This window comes from Cyprinodon tularosa, unplaced genomic scaffold, assembly GCF_016077235.1.
Source record: "Cyprinodon tularosa strain WSP-4 unplaced genomic scaffold, ASM1607723v1 ctg88, whole genome shotgun sequence".
NCBI lineage: Eukaryota > Metazoa > Chordata > Actinopteri > Cyprinodontiformes > Cyprinodontidae > Cyprinodon > Cyprinodon tularosa.
Window position 1 is genome coordinate 307,594 of NW_024039651.1, and position 16,906 is coordinate 324,499.

General features: G+C 38.0%; 1 long non-coding RNA gene across 1 annotated transcript in view; it reads right to left on the reverse strand.

Annotated features, from left to right (window-relative positions):
• Positions 1-16,906, reverse strand: part of LOC119775578 — a 63,965-nt gene that overhangs the window by 26,659 nt on the left and 20,400 nt on the right. The window contains exon 2 of the long non-coding RNA XR_005279671.1: positions 12,515-12,673. This is a non-coding gene — a long non-coding RNA (uncharacterized LOC119775578). The remainder of the gene's footprint in view (positions 1-12,514; positions 12,674-16,906) is intronic.

Consider the following 16,906-nt stretch of genomic DNA (forward strand, 5'->3'; position numbering starts at 1 on the left):
ATGGGCAGGAAAAGCCCAGAGGGGAGTGCATCAATTCTTTGTTCAATGACAGTGTTGGCGGATTTCCAAAGCGGTGCATGCCACAGCAGACCTTAGGCTTAGGAGACAGAGAGACGTGGAAACACTGACTAATAAATCAAGGTCTTAAAATCTACCTCTTTCCATTTATTCATTCTGTCAATCTTTAAGTCTATAATGACTTCAGATGCAAAATCTAAACCAACTAGTTCTATTAATTCTTTTTGTATTCATGCTGTTTCAAAGCAGGTTTTTACGCATCCTTGATTTTCAGCAGAATATACTACCTCGATCATTGAGGGGAAAAAATGAATTAGGAAAATCAATGTTGTTTACTTCTTACAATATGTCATGTCAAGGAAAACCAGCTGATTGCGACTCAGGGACTTTGCAGGATTCCCTCCTTCTTAATAAGGGTCTAGCCACAGTGAGCAGTTCTTTGCATTGTGCTGTCGCCTTCATAGCTATGCCTTGCATTGAGCATGTATGCAGTGTCACAGGAGAGAGAAAAAAATTTTATCTATGAAAAAACCTCCAGCATAACCAAGCTTGCAACCCAGCAATCAAACCCCCTTTAGAGTGTTCCAGATTCCAGTCAGAAGAAAACAGTTGGTTAAATTAAAGATTATTTTACATGTTAATCATCCAGGGATAGGGATAAATCTGGACATAATTTACCTCCAAATTATTCTTAGGTTTGCCAAAAGTTTTAAAGGTGTCAGGCATGCGTCAGCAGTATGGGTGGATGTTGCCACAGACAGCCTGAGGGGGAAAAAAAAAAGAAAAAAGACGCATCAGTCAGTCACCACCTTCTCTGCTTAAAGGAAGCTAAACTGTGTCACACAGGATTGTAGGAGTTTATGATTGTTTGTTATTCTGTTTAAGCAGGCGTTCAGAACAATATCACACTTTGTAAAGGTGTTGAAATAAATTGAAAGTGTTAGCAGAAGGCTTTCTCAAATGAATTATATAGACAATTAAATTCTAATAAGTACGAGCGGCTGACAAACCTGCCATGACTGGGCACATTAAATGAGAATTTTAAAGCTCCAATGATCTGAACATGATCCAGAGTTTCATATTAACATGGGACTAGATTTGGACTAGATTTCCCTATCTGAGGTCACAGGTGAAGTATGTCAAGGTGTATTACTTTTTAATTTTTCAGCTCATGTTTTAAAAAGTGATGCTTTTGACATAATGTTGTCCCTATTAAAGTGGGATACTGTAAATTGATTCTGCTGCTAGAGTTCATAAGGTTCACTTATACTTATGTAACCACAATGAGGGTTCTTGGGGCCTAATGTTCAGCAGGAGGCCCTTTAGACCAGGGGTGCTCATGCCCAGTCCTCAAGAGCTACTATCCTAAAACCTTTTGATGCACCTACTTTTTACACACCTGAATCAAATAAGTGGCTCATTGTTGCCATGCCTCTGCTGGGTTAAATGAAGGGATTGAGCTTTTCAATTCAGTTGTGTTAGAGAAGAGATGCATCTAAAAGTTAGAGGATGGTAGCTCTTGAGGACTGGACTTGAGCACCCCTGCTTTAGATTGTCTCTGTCTCATTTCTAAAACCGCCCTGTATACATTCAGAGAACGTCTGTTAAACATTGAAAGTTCACACTTTTCTAACAAAACAAAAAAAAGAGATATGATGAAAAAAATCAATTTTTTACAACCACAAAGATTTAAATGATCTTACGAATGATTAAATAAAATTGCTGCAAAAACCTTTTTTTTTATGTTGAGTTCAGGCAGCGAGGTCTAAATATAATTCCTGAACATTAAATGTTCGACTCTTAGATGACATTTGGCCAACGCCATCCAGACCTGCCTAAGGAAAACGAAAAAGGAAAAAAAACGAGGACTCTTATCAAGAGGAGAACAGGTGGAAGCAATAAAAAGAGGAGACACAGGTGAATGGGATAAAATCATGAATCAATGCACTGGAAAAACGATCTAGAAATAAGTAAAAATTTCCTAAATTAAGTGTATTTAACCTGGATTTGAATAGGTATAGATAATTTGCCAATGGAATGAGTGTTTTTACTCTTAAAGTAAGATAGTTAGATAATATGCACTTGTAATAAGACAATGGAATTTTATTTTCTTATTTTAAATCTAAATTGTCTTGTTCTATTGGCAAAATGTCTCTTTTATCTCCTCAATTCAAGAACAAATGCACTTATTTTAAGAAAAAATGACTTATCTAGATTTTGATTTTTTCCAGTGTGGATTTCGCTGTAGGAGAAACAATTCACGAGAACATAAGCTAAAACCACCAAGTAACCGAGGGCTTAAGGGAACGGAACCATATGGTGAACCACAAATGGCAAAAATAACTGAATATGGATATAAATATAAAATATAATAAACAATGAAGAAAGTGAAGAAAGACCAAATGAAAAACATAACCTACAGATCTAGACAGTTTGACCAACATTTCTCTCTTTTACGTTCCTTCTCAACACAAGAGACATTTTTGTTCAACATAGTAAACTCAAACCGACGAGGTTGTAAAGTCTAAAGGTGCTGACATTTACAATCGTACTTAAACTAAAGCTCTTCGTGTCAGGGGTGACTGCCTGGGTTTTGTTTGTGAGCAATGATTGCCATATTCCTGGCTAATTGAGATGTTTCTGATGAATGGTGTACGTTTAGCTAAATATTATGAAAGCCCCTCATCCCTATGTGGGTGGGAACTAAGGGGGAGAGGTGGACATTTGTAGAAATATTTTTCTTTATGGAAAAAGTTTATTGCTTTGCCAGGATAACAGACTGATAAAATAACACCTGAGTTTCTTTTACAAAACACTGTAAATTAAAATTGTCTAAAATGGGACATAAAAAAGATAGATTTCTCATTAACATTAGGACAGATTTTTGACTAAGTTGTGTAAATGTTCTGATTCCAACGTTTTAAGCATTTTGTTTGCTTATAGAATTTCAAATATTTTAGAATTTGCCAGATGAGGTTAAAACTCAAGACAAAAGGCAAAAATAAAATCTAATATTTATTTCTTTTAATAATACTTAAGCATTCTATTTCCTAAACCTTTAAAACTGTGTGGCCTTCTGACACATAATAGCCTCTATCCTAACTTCCTCTTGCCGTTTTTCTTTTTTTTTTATGTCTGCAGGAAAAAAACAACTGAAGGAATTTGTGACGTTTTCTACTCCTTTAACGAGATTATAATGCGCCTAAGATTATGAAGCTGGGTACTGTCAAAAAGAAGGTGTGCTCAGTAATTCTGCCTTTGATGAGCAATGTTAATGAAAACACTTTTCAGTCCTCAGATATGATGAATTAAGCAGCTGTGTGCACAGGTGCCATGCAGTTCATTCTTAAGAATTAAAGCATTAGATTGACTTGTTGTTTTAGATGTGGCAGGCTTAAAGAAGTGATGAGTAAATAGAGATTAACGGCTGTTGTTGTAACACCAGGATTAATCCTTTTAAAAAAAAAATCTAAATGAAAATATATCTGGCACATAAATATTTATTACAGCTTCCAGACATTGTACATTTTTACAGTTAGTTTTATGTGATACAAGACAAAGTAATGTGCATTAGCCCTGTCCATCACAGGCTAACACATCGATGAACAATCATGCACCAACAGTCACACCAAAGGGTTAGTTAAGCACTAGTTTACCTAACAGGCATGTTTTTTGGACTTAGGAGGCAGCCAGAGTACCCAGAAAGAGCCCCCTCACGCACAGGGAAAACACAAAAACTTCCAGCAAAATGAGCCCAGGCATTGATTTGAATCCATGACCTTGTTGCTTTAAGGCTGCAGCACTTCTCACAGCTTGTGTTTGTGCCAAAAATGAATGTTCTCAAAAAAAAAACCGAGGAAGGTTGGTGGGGTGTGGTGGTAACAGGTGGTTTGTAAACATCTTAACATGTATAAATGCTTTGAAAAATGATATGCTGTTTACAAAAACATTCACCTGAAAAACATTCCAGGATTAAACAACTAATGTCAAAACAGGATCTAGGAAAAACTCATTCATGTATTTATCTTTGATCAAATTGATTACTGCAAAAATGTCTTCATAGGTTTACCTAAAAGTCCATCAGAAAGCTGCAGCTGATCCAATACACTGCTACCCGTTTTTTCACTAGAACTGAGAAAGTAGAACACATCAGCCCAGTTCTGAACTCCTTACACAGGATCCGTGTAGCTCCGAGAATAGACTATAGACTGTTAATCTATGAATCACTTGCCTTGCCTTGCCTTGCAGTGCCCTGCCTTGCATTGCCTTTCAACCCTAGGTTGTGAGGCAAGGCAAAAAAGGCTATATTTGTCAAGTACCGCACTCTCCAAAAAGTGATCAAAACTCTTCCCTTTATGCTCCAATACATGTCCTACATAATAGGAGGGTCTAAGTTCTATCAGACTGTATATGCAACCTTTTCAAATACAAATAATTTGTTGCTGTTTTAAATGATAAAACAACTTAAGTATTCTCTTAGTGCTCAAAACAAAATCAACAGTGGGTGGATTTATGAATTACAAAGACTGGCCACATGGTGCTACAAACTCCACCACCAGGAACCAAAAATATTTTTCAGATGGCGAATCAATGTTTTCATATTTTTGGAGCTGAGGTATTATTTAGTGATGCAACTGAAATCATACAGAAACATAAAATCCACCCAAACTGAGGCAAAATAAACATCTGAGGCAGAGAATCACATTCCAGCAGAACCCCAAACATTTAACCAGATCTACAATGAATCTGGTTAGACAGAGCTACTATTCTATTCAATTCAGTTTATTTATACAGCACCAATTCACAACACATGTCATCTCAATTCACTTTACAGTTCACCAGATCATCCAGTCAAATTGATTCAAAGTTTTCTATCAAAGGAAAACCAGTTCATTGCATCGACTCATTGACTCAAAGGCAATCCCTCACACTAAGCATGCTTGTAGCGACAGTGGAGAGGAAAAATTCCCTTTTAACAGGGAGAAACCTCCAGCAGAACCAAGCTCAGTGTGAGCGGCCATCTTCAAGGAGACAGAAGCAGAGATACAAAAAGCAGCTGTAAAAGGCCAGGAAACACACAGCCAGGCAGACGAGCTCCGAGCCAGCCTCCATGTCAGAGGTTGAAGAGAGCACATCCAGCCAGTCACTTTCAGAGAAACAGGACTACACTGAAAAACCGATCTCCAACATCTATAAACAAAGGTGTTGATGGCAGCAGCACAGCTGATATTTCTCTCCAAGATGGTGTCCCAGCCAAACAGAAACAGATGAATCGAAGCTACTATGAGAAAAAGCAGGGAGAGCATAATGGGCAGAAATAATTTGATCAGACCACATGTTAAAACAGACCCAGGTAGTAGGTTAAAACTATAGTAAATTTAAGAGGAAAAATGTTTAATTTTATTACAGATATACACTATATTGCCAAAAGTATTTGCTCACCCATCCAAATTATTGGAATCAGGTGTTCCAATCACTTCCATGGCCACAGGTGTATAAATTCAAGCACCTAGGCATGCAGACTGTTTTTACAAACATTTGTGAAAGAATGGGTCGCTCTCAGGAGCTCAGTGAATTCCAGCGTGGAACTGTGATAGGATGCCACCTGTGCAACAAATCCAGTCGTGAAATTTCCTCGCTCCTAAATATTCCACAGTCAACTGTCAGCTGTATTATAAGAAAATGGAAGTGTTTGGGAACGACAGCAACTCAGCCACGAAGTGGTAGGCCACGTAAACTGACGGAGCGGGGTCAGCGGATGCTGACGCGTATAGTGCGAAGAGGTCGCCAACTTTCTGCAGAGTCAATCACTACAGACCTCCAAACTTCATGTGGCCTTCAGATTAGCTCAAGAACAGTGCGCAGAGAGCTTCATGGAATGGGTTTCCATGGTCGAGCAGCTGCATCCAAGCCATACATCACCAAGTGCAATGCAAAGCGTCGGATGCGGTGGTGTAAAGCACGCCGCCACTGGACTCTAGAGCAGTGGAGACGCGTTCTCTGGAGTGACGAATCGCGCTTCTCCATCTGGCAATCTGATGGACGGGTCTGGGTTTGGCGGTTGCCAGGAGAACGGTACTTGTCTGACTGCATTGTGCCAAGTGTAAAGTTTGGTGGAGGGGGGATTATGGTGTGAGGTTGTTTTTCAGGAGCTGGGCTTGGCCCCTTAGTTCCAGTGAAAGGAACTCTGAATGCTTCAGCATACCAAGACATTTTGGACAATTCCATGCTCCCAACTTTGTGGGAACAGTTTGGAGCTGGCCCCTTCCTCTTCCAACATGACTGTGCACCAGTGCACAAAGCAAGGTCCATAAAGACATGGATGACAGAGTCTGGTGTGGATGAACTTGACTGGCCTGCACAGAGTCCTGACCTCAACCCGATAGAACACCTTTGGGATGAATTAGAGCGGAGACTGAGAGCCAGGCCTTCTCGTCCAACATCAGTGTGCGACCTCACAAATGCGCTTCTGGAAGAATGGTCAAAAATTCCCATAAACACACTCCTAAACCTTGTGGACAGCCTTCCCAGAAGAGTTGAAGCTGTTCTAGCTGCAAAGGGTGGACCGACGTCATATTGAACCCTATGGATTAGGAACGGGATGTCACTTAAGCTCATATGTGAGTCAAGGCAGGTGAGCAAATACTTTTGGCAATATAGTGTACCTTCCATTACTCTAACCATTCTGTGAAGCTGAAGCATACCACATTCTTTTAGTTCTGCTTGTGAAATGTTTGCAAAGCAAGTAAATAAAAAAACGCTTTAGCTACTTTTGAATGATCTATCTATCAACAAAATATAAACACACCGATGCTTGTCATCATAACAATTCAAAAGCAAAGGTGGTGTTAATGGTAACAGATGAAAAGACAGGGTGTTGGTTTCTGTTTTTCTGTATCAAATATGACACATTTTTAGTAAGACTTTAATCTTTTTCACATTTGTAGGAGATCTTCAGTCACCCGGCATTGCTGCTTAAATAAAGCTGTAGGTTGTCTGTGGTTTTAAATCTATTCTCGGTCTAACTTCAGAAGGTGCTTGTGGCACTTCTGCAATGGAAAGAGTCATGCAGAGCTGCAAGGGAACAGCAGAGGATGATTGGCAGGGCCCTCTGGCAGGATGGCTGAATAGCTAGGGGCTTTTGGTGTCTGCAGTTGGACAGTAGTGAGACACTGGGGAGAGGTGGAAGCTGTGAGCTAAGTTAAGAGCACGGAGTCCGAAAGAGGGAGAACGAAGCAAAGGGAGTTTGTGGTTCCAGCAATTTGCTCTGGTGCTGCTTCGGGAATCCTGATAAAGACATTCATAAACTTGTTGTTTCCCTCACATACTTCCCAGTTCTTGGCAGGCAGGCCAGCCTCACAGAGGAGGGCTAGAAAAACCCAACAGCTTTTTTAAACAGAAAATCAGTTCAAACTCATTTAAACATGCAGTTGCCAATATTTTGTGCACCCCTCCGCTTTAATCTCTGACCTTTTCCTGGGATCAATTTAGTCATAGTTGATATCACAGCAAGGCTGTAAACCCATAAACACTTTGCATATTCGTCGGTGGAGCAAGCAAAGGTTGGGTGTCGGTAAATTGAGCAAATGTTTGAAAATAAAGTTGAGTCAGAAGTCCTTTAGACAAGAGCAGTGATTCAAACTTCTTTTCTAAGCCTCTAATTTATCATTGTTTGAAGCAGCGCCTTTCTCATCATCAATCTGAGGAAGATTAAACTCCTTAACCGTTACTCTGGTTTTAATCTCAGCATTTCACGTAAACGTTATGTTTAAAGGAAGCATGGCTAAAGATTTGGTTAACCTATAGCTTCCACTGTGGGCTGTCTCTAATTCTATCAAACTACAGCATGCTTTGCTGTGTTAGACCTTTTGTTAACCATGACTTAAATCACATCCACACTGGAAAAAAATCTAAATCTAGATAAGTCCTTTTGTCTTAAAACAAGTGCGTTTTTTGTTGTACTGAGGAGGTAAGTGAGACACTTTGCCAATGGAACAAGACAATTTACATTTAAAATAAGAAAAACACAATTTTATTGTCGTATTTCAAGTATATATTATCTAATTTCCTTATATGAGAGTAAAAATCTTCATTCCATTGGAAAATCTTCTTATTTTTCTGCTCAAACTAAGGGTAAAACCCCTTTATTTAAGACATTTTGACTTAATTCAAGGTTTTTTTTTTTTTTTTTTTTTTTTTTTTTTTTGCAGTGTGGAGTACAGGGCCTTACAAAATAAATAAAACTCCTTTATTTTCATTTTGTCAAATAGCCAACGTTGTTTCAATTCATTAGGATTAAATCTGAAAAACTGTCACCAAGAGGTGCATAATGCTGAAGTGGAAGGGAAATGAAAAAATGACTTTCATTTTTATTTCCTAAAAATAAAATCTGAGAAAATATGCCAAACATCTGTGTTCATCCCTCTCTATACTTTATATATTTTTGTGGTTATTGCTGTAATTCAATGAAAATAAGATTTCTTTAAATGTGACAAACTTTAAATAGACATTTTTCACTTTCTTCTTTGCAAGAGTGCTTAAGCTTAGTTAAGGTCAAGGAAAATCTTATTATAGCTAAGTACTTTATAGCACATTTCCATTAGGTCTAGCAGCACAAAGAGCTTCACATGAACACAAACATTAATGGTTAAAAACCAACCGCTAAAACTAACAAAAACATAACAGCTGTTTAGAATAGTTTCAAAAGGTTTTTAAGCCTCTAACCTTTTTTTTTTTCTTTCAGGATAAACTCTTTATTTAGAGCTATCTTCCCTTTAACGCTGATTAACCCTCATTTTCCTACTAATTGAAACATCCCCACAGCATCATGCTGCCATTATCATGTTTCATGGTGTTTGAATATTTATTACTGTCTCTACTTTAAAAAAAATAATCCTCTATATTTACCGCGTAAACTACATAGAGTATGGGCGATGCAGCTTTGGGTTTTTTTTTTTTATAAAAGGCGTATTTTGGGCTTCCTCTCTGATTACTGCTCTCCTTTTTGGACCTATTATTTAAGTAGACTACCCTGTCTGGTAGAGCAACAATTTTCCTATTCTCTTCCTACTTTTGGTTGAAAAGTGCTCTGTTATTAAAAGCTAGGATAATTGTTTTCTATCCTAATCCTGTTTTCAACTATTTCACAATCCCTCGCTTTTGGCGCTCCTTGGTCTTGGTGATGCTAATGTTCCTTCAAAAATCTCTGAGGTCTTCACAAATAAGAGAAATTGATAAATAACTTACAAGACTAGACTTTCTTCATCTTACAGTATGATTATACATTACTTTGGTCCTTATTAGTTAGCTTCCCAGTAAAATATGCTCACACTTTTACAAGGAACTGTAACCCTGTGAACAACACCAGGGTGATCATTCCTTTCACTGTGTCTCACACCCAGACATTGCAGCTGTCCCCTCTCCCTCTGGGGTCAAAGGGAACATCCCACTGCTTCAGACTAACACCTGTTGGTTCTGTCTTAGTCTGGTCTTCGTAAAGTCAACAAAGAATTCAATAAGTGAGGCTTAGAGCCACGAGGCCCCAGACATAGTAGCAGAAGCACCGGTCAAACCACAGCGGGTTCATAAGATTTTGTGAGGCTGAGAGCTGCGGCGAGGACATGATGCAGAGGGGAAAAATGTAGCAGGAAGTGTGGAAAACAGCTCAGTTTCTTTAGTTTTGGCTCTTTTGGTGTGATGAGTAGCTGCAATCAGTTAAAATAATTGGGAAATAAGGTTCAAAGCGTACAGATTAGATATTTTTCTCAGATTTTCAAAAATCTGGAGCTTAATCTTATAAGGTTTGTACTTTATCAATCAGTTTCCACCCACTTAATTTGCTTGTTTAGTTTTTGCACGAATGTGCATGTCAGCTGTCCATTAGAGGGGAGGAGGTGAACTCCTGCAACACTGAAGCTAAAGGAAAAGTGTCTGAGTTAGATTTAGATTTCGCCCTGTGTCTCCCCCTAGTCAGTGACGGAGCTTTTCTCCCACCAGGGTTCTGCATCACCTCCTTTTTTCTGCCGCTCACTCTCGAACACCCCTCCACTGGCCTTATAATTAACTGCAGTTGTTAATGGGCTCAAGAGGAATTTAGTTTGTAAGCTGATCCTACAATTAGGGCTTGTTGACTTTGCATAAATGTTGGAGGCTGCCCTCCCTGGGGGCGCGGGGCAAAAGAAGAGCGCCTTTGAGGAGCTGCCAGCTTAGACCGGACCTCCTGAGAAGTTGGAGGAGGAAGTAGGGTGTAAAGCACACACAGATGATCTCCTTGCAGCAGCCTTTCCCCTGAACCCTTCGGGTCACTCCGGATATCGGGTCAAACTCAAGAAAGGTAGATAAAGCCTCAATCATCAGCGATTGTCATTAGCAGGGTACGCTTAGTGAAAAGGTGGGAACCTTCTAGGAGCAATTTGCTTACATATTACACCTCTACAGTAGAGTTTTATTTTATTTGTTTTATCTTGAGATTTAAATGACATGCAGGTTTGTGTTTATGTGTGGTTTGTTTTCTTGCTACAGATAAAAAAACAGGATAAGGAGGCAGTGACACCCCCCTCTAAAGTAACTGGTATACATAGTACAACTATGGAAAAAGCTTTGCAGAAAATTTAATTTGTTTCTTTTTGCAGTTCTGTAAACGGTTTTTTTTTTTATTATTCTTTTTTAGTTCCCATTTTCCCCATGGAAATAAACTCGAGCCCTCATCCAGCCATGCTTATTAAGAGCAGTTTAAGTTTTGGATTTGGTCTACATCCAGAAAATTTCAAGGAAAGAATGTGTCTTCTGGTTCACATGTTTATCTTGTTTTTCCATATTTGATGAATCATAAGTCCTTGTACTCTTAAAAATAATGACAATAACACAAATCTAGGTGAGGTATTTTTCTCTTGTATTGAGCAATTTGCCCAAAAAATAGGATGATTTTAATAAAAAATAATTTATTTATTTATATAGCCCCAATTCACAACACATATCATCTCAAGGCTCTTTACAATTTAACCAGATCATACAGTCTAATTGATTCAAAGTTTTCTATCTAAGGAAAACCAGTTGATTGCATCGACTCATTGACTGGAAGGCAATCCCTCACACTAAGCATGCTTGTAGCGACAGTTGAGAGGAAATACTCCCTTTTAACAGGAAGAAACCTCCAGCAGAACCAGACTCAGTGTGAGCGGCCATCTGCTGAGGCCGACTGGGGTTCAAGGAGACAGAAGCAGAGATACAAAAGGCAAGTGTAACCCAGGTCCATGGGCAGACCCGTCCAGGAAACACACAGCCAAGCAGACGGGCTCCGAGCCAGCTCCCATGTCAGAGGATGAGGAGAGCACATCCAGCCAGTCACAGCCAGAGAAACAGGACTACACTGAAAAACAAGCCGATCTCTAACATTTATTAACCAAGGTGTTGATGGCAGCAGCACAGCTGATATTTCTCTCCAGGATGGAGTCACAGCCAAACAGGAACAGACCTGATGAAGGTACTAGACTGCAAAATCTTCCACAAACATTTCTGATTCTGCTTAAAGTGCATCGTAGATCATTTTCAGCCTCGCTGAAACCAAATAGCATCTCTCACATTAAATGACTATTGAGTACCTCTGCTTCTCTCAAAAGAGAAAGTTGAGATTACTCACTAAAAGATGGTAGAACTCCAATGATGTTTCCTGAATAAAGTATGAAATGAAGTGAAAATAAGAACTATTTGATCTCATCAAATCGCTTGCATTAGATCTGTTCTCCCAGTCCAGGATATTTCTTTCAACTGATCATTTTTAGAGTCTCAAAAACACTAATTCCTTTTGCCGTCTATAAAAACAAAATCCTTTTTATGTGCATGGCTTGCATAACCAGAAAATAGGCTGTCCACATTTCTGGGTTTTCAGTTATAATCACACATCAAGCAATTCTTTATAGTGACATTGGTGGTTAAAAAAGAAAGACTGCTTCAGGATCCTGTCCTGCATAATCTGCTCAATTCAAATGGATCAGATATCCTCAGCATCCCAGGAGAGCTGTGTAGAGCATAGCTGAAACACTTAACATTTATAGCACCACTTTATGATGGAGAACAACTGTCAGCTTCAAACTGGGCACAATTTAGTGGAGCCACATGGACTTAAATACGCTAACAAGCAAATCAAGAGTAAAGATGCTAATGTAAGCTCAGTAGTTGTACAGCAAAATGAATTTTAGATAATTATTCAATTCAACTCTGTTTATTTATATCCTGTAGCACCAATTCAAAACACATATCATCTTAAGAAACTTTACAAAGACAATCCAATCAGATCAATTTGACCCTACAGTATTCCTTCATGTGGAGCATGCATGCAGTGACAGTGGAGAGGAAACACTCCCTTTTAAATGGAAGAAATCTCCAGCAGAACAAGGTTCAGCTTTCTGCTGAGGCCTAGAAGCAGATTTACAACTAGTATCTATTTTAAGCCACCTCATCTTGGCTCTATCTGCTTTTCAATCTAGCTGCAACCCACCTCCACATCCTTTATCACCCAAGTCTGCCTTTGACTCCTCTCAGCTCCCTTCCTTCATCTTCCGTTCCACCACATGTGTCCAGGGCCAAGCCATCTCCAAGCATCAGCAGCATATTAAGCTGTCCTGCACACATTCCGGCTGGGACAAAATACTTTATGCTGTGAAAAAAAGGAAAATGTGTCTTGATTGTTATCACCTTTAGTGGAATAGGTTTTACACATTAAAAGTATCTACATAATTTCCACATTTCTTAAAATTACCAAGAACCGTTTAGGAGTAGAAAACCTTGATTGAGGTAGAAATGGTTTCAGTCGTAGTTTCACAGTTATTTCACTGAAATTGTTTGACATGGAGTTGTACTGAATAGTATACATCCTCAAATGAAAGGCTGTATAAGCTTTGTATGCAGCACATAAAAAAGATAGATTTATATTATTTTTTTCAAATGTAACCAAGGCTACAAAACAAGGAAGAGGCTGCTGTAAATTCACCAGCTGAAGATTTATGGTTCCCGGACAGCATTTTCCAATTATATGTTTGTTGTAGCCATTAAGGAAACTTCACAACATATTTGTGGCTTTTCTACGGAAAATAAGCTCTATAACTTCCTGTGTCTTTCTACGGGATGCAACAAGTTACAGCAAGTGGCTAAATGTTTTTCTTCTTCGCCTGTGTTTGTTTCTTCGTAGGGGATTCACCAGGCTGTGCAGCACTTATTGGTTGGTGTTTTATTACTTATGACAATGTCAACTAACCACACATTTACTACTTTTGAAAGATGAAGCAACAAACACTGCAGTGCTCATGCTTGCTTTAGTAGATTCAGAGTCTCATGCTGTGGGCATCAAACAAAAGCAAAAAATAGAGAACACAGACTGTAGTTTAGATTTAAGTAATTGTTAAAACTGGCTGGAATGTATCAGAACAGGAAAACTGAGTTTTACCATAGTTATTTCCTTTTAAAGAAAAAGAAAAAACCTAACAGAGGTTTCTTACTGTTAAAAGGGAGTTTTTCCTCTCCACTGTCGCTACAAGCATGCCTAGTGTGAGGGATTGACTTAGAGTCAATGAGTCGATGCAATCAACTGGTTTTCCTTAGATAGAAAATGTTAAATCAATTTGGCTGTATGATCTGGTTGAATTGAAAAGTGCCTCGAGAGAAAGTGTTGTAATTTGGTGCCATATAAATAAAATTAATTGAATTGAATTAATATGTTTTACGGTTTTATTATTTTTATGTTGTGCAATAATTATACTCAATACCTAATCGGGAGCATTTGTTGTTTGAACCTGGAGAGACTCAGACAGATGGGTGAAAGTTTGTTTGCATGCGTGAGAGAAAAGCTAGGCCAGGAGTTTAATGAAGGGGATTTTGAGGATGATTGGCTTCGGGGAATATGCGGCCCCTGAGATGATTAGCTGGGGCTGAATGAGGGACATCGCAGGTGGTTCAGGTGAAGCTGATAAGAGTCTTCCAGATTGAATTTTCACTCAAGCTTTATTTAAACAAATGATATTCATACTTGTTGTTCTCTGGGCAGGATCAAACTGATAACTCTGCACACACTGAACTCTGCTAATTTGTTTTTGGGTTTTTTTCTATAATCCTCCTGCTGCTGTAAACACCAGAATTTCCCCACTGTGGGACAATAAAATAATTTTCTGTTTTGTTTAAAACTCTTGATTAAACTAGTGGAACTCAACTAAGCTACTACACAAATAAGAAGGAATGGCAAATGTTTTTAAAAAAAAAACATAATCAATACAATGATGCTGTGGACTATGGCTCAACAATATCAAATTATCTGCTTCAATTTCACTTATGATTTTTGTGTTGAGTCTATTTTTGTCAGTGTAGTCCCTTTTTTCTTACTGTGACTAACTGTATGTGATCTCTTTCAGTTCATGGGAACTGTCATGGAGATCGTCTGCCTGGCTGTGTTTCCTGGATGGGGCCGCCTGTGGAGCTGGTTGACAGTTACCTTTTGCACGTTTATTTCCTTCTATATGTCTGCTTCTGCCTCCTTGAACTCCAATCTGCCTTTGCAGACTCACACTCAGCTTCGTTCTGAGTTTCTTTCTGTTAAAAGGGAGCTTTTCCTTTCCACAGTTGCTGTATGCATGCCCAGTTTGAGGGTTTGCTGAAGAGTCAATGAGTACATAAAACTTTGAACCAATCTGACTGTATGATCTGGCAACCTATTCTCATTATGAGTTCGTATGAAATCGTACGAAAAATTATGCACCGTAATTGATACATTTTGGACGTTTTTTTTGTCGTATGCACATGCGCATCTTACGCACCATTCAAGAACATAGAATTTAAAATACAATTAGCCCTAACCCTGACCCTAACCCTTACCCTAAGATATAAAACAGCAAGCAACGTAGTTAGACATGAAGAAGTGATGATTGCACTGTTTTTCCCAGTTTTACGTCCGTCCGCGGATCTGCTTTTTTTGTCTGTCTGCCTGCGCATGCGCACTGATGTGGTTTTTTGAGGAAAAACGTCGAAAATGTACAAAATAGTGTGCATAACTTTTCGTACGATTTCATACGAACTCATGATGAGAATATGTTGGATCTGGTTGAATTGTCTCTGCAAAGTGCCTTGAGATTACATATGTTGTGAATTGGTGCTATATATATGCTGAACTGAATAAAATGAATTGAAATATATATGTCATTTTTAATATATACAAAAAAAGTAGTTTCATTCAGAACTGTAGAAAACTGAGCCCTTTGAAAGCAAACAATGTTTTGCCAAACAGGTCGTGTTTTCATTTGGATAACATTACATTGTTCTTAAGAGGCTCATCAGGTGTTAAGTCTGTTAACAGCAATGATTCACTTTTTCCTCATTTCATAGTCGTAATCACCTCTCCCTGATACTGGTTGTTGTTGCGACTGATTTACGAGCTTGGCTTTGACTGTAAAGGGTTCTTCAGGATTGCTGAGTATCGCAGAACTGTCTTTAAACACTTAAACTGTTCTCAAGACCATAATAAATCAGTCTTTCCTCTTGTTATGTGTGCAACTTTTGGCCTAAACTAAGAAGACACACAGAACAGTTGAGAAGACAAGTTGGTTCTGCCTAAATGTTTAGTTCTTTAAATGTAGTGTTGTTGAATTGTGGCAGCAGCAGGATGCTGGATAAAAGATGATAAATTGTTAGGTTTCATTCTTATTGAATCTCAACATGCACAAATCTCACACTGGTAGTAATTACCTTCTTTTGCCTGTGTTCTTAGTAGATATAGTCAGTAGAGGAAGTACAGACTGCTTTTGTAAATAGAGAAAGACTGTTACTGAGTTTATTTAAAAAGTGTTTTGGTTTATGTGTTTCTCAAATAGGAAATTAACTGAGAAGTCTCCTGTCTTTCAGCCTGATCTTTCAGTTTAGGAGGACCACTTTGTTTACCTTTCTCTGATGATGGTGAAAATCAGTCATAAACATGAGATCACAGGTTTCTAAATTCAAGCCTATCTAAAGGCTCCTAATTTGTATTTTTAAAAACTGAGGGCCTACCCTTCTGAGAACAGACCCATTAAGGATCTTAATGTGTTCTCAAGAAGTAGATAAAATTACAATTTGACTGCAAACATCATACTTTAATACACTTTAAAAAAATTGAAATCTAAGTAAGTCAACTTTTTTTTTAATAGCTGCATTTATCTATTTATTCTTGAATTAAACCGGTAAGTGAGATACCTCACATTGGAATGAGACAATTTACATTTAAAATACTGATTTTTAAGTTTATAATCTATTATCTAATTATCTTATTTTTAGGTTAAAAATACTGATTCAGTTGGCAGATCGTCTTATTTACCTACTCAATTTAAGGATAAACTTAAAGACTTCTTTTAAGAAATGTTAGATTGTTTTTGCATTAAATCATTGTTTCAGATGTTAGAATGGATTATTTTAAATTAAACAATTGTATAATGTTAAGTTTGAGAGACTCTTAACTGGCTTGTTTACAATTTTTCTACACTTAAAAGGGATAGATATTAAATCTAGGGTTTGTTGTGGATTTTAAACTATTTAAATTTTTATACTATTCTACAAAAGGAAAAAAAAACTAAAAAAATTTAGAAAAATACCTGATCCAGGAGCCATACAACACAATTATGGTTACGTTTCCTTTAAGCCTTCTAAATAATTTCCTTTTATTTATGTTTTTTTTACCTTATATAAATCAATAATATCAGCTTGAACATATATGTATTGTGAGCTCAAATAACATTATAAAGATATCTAAACATGCAACATCCCTTAAACAGCTTCCAAAAAAAAAATGAAAATGCAAGAACCTACCGGTATAACATTTCTAAACAAGTCAGACCAGTAGGCTGAAGAATTTAGTCAGCACCTTTACCTTTATTTA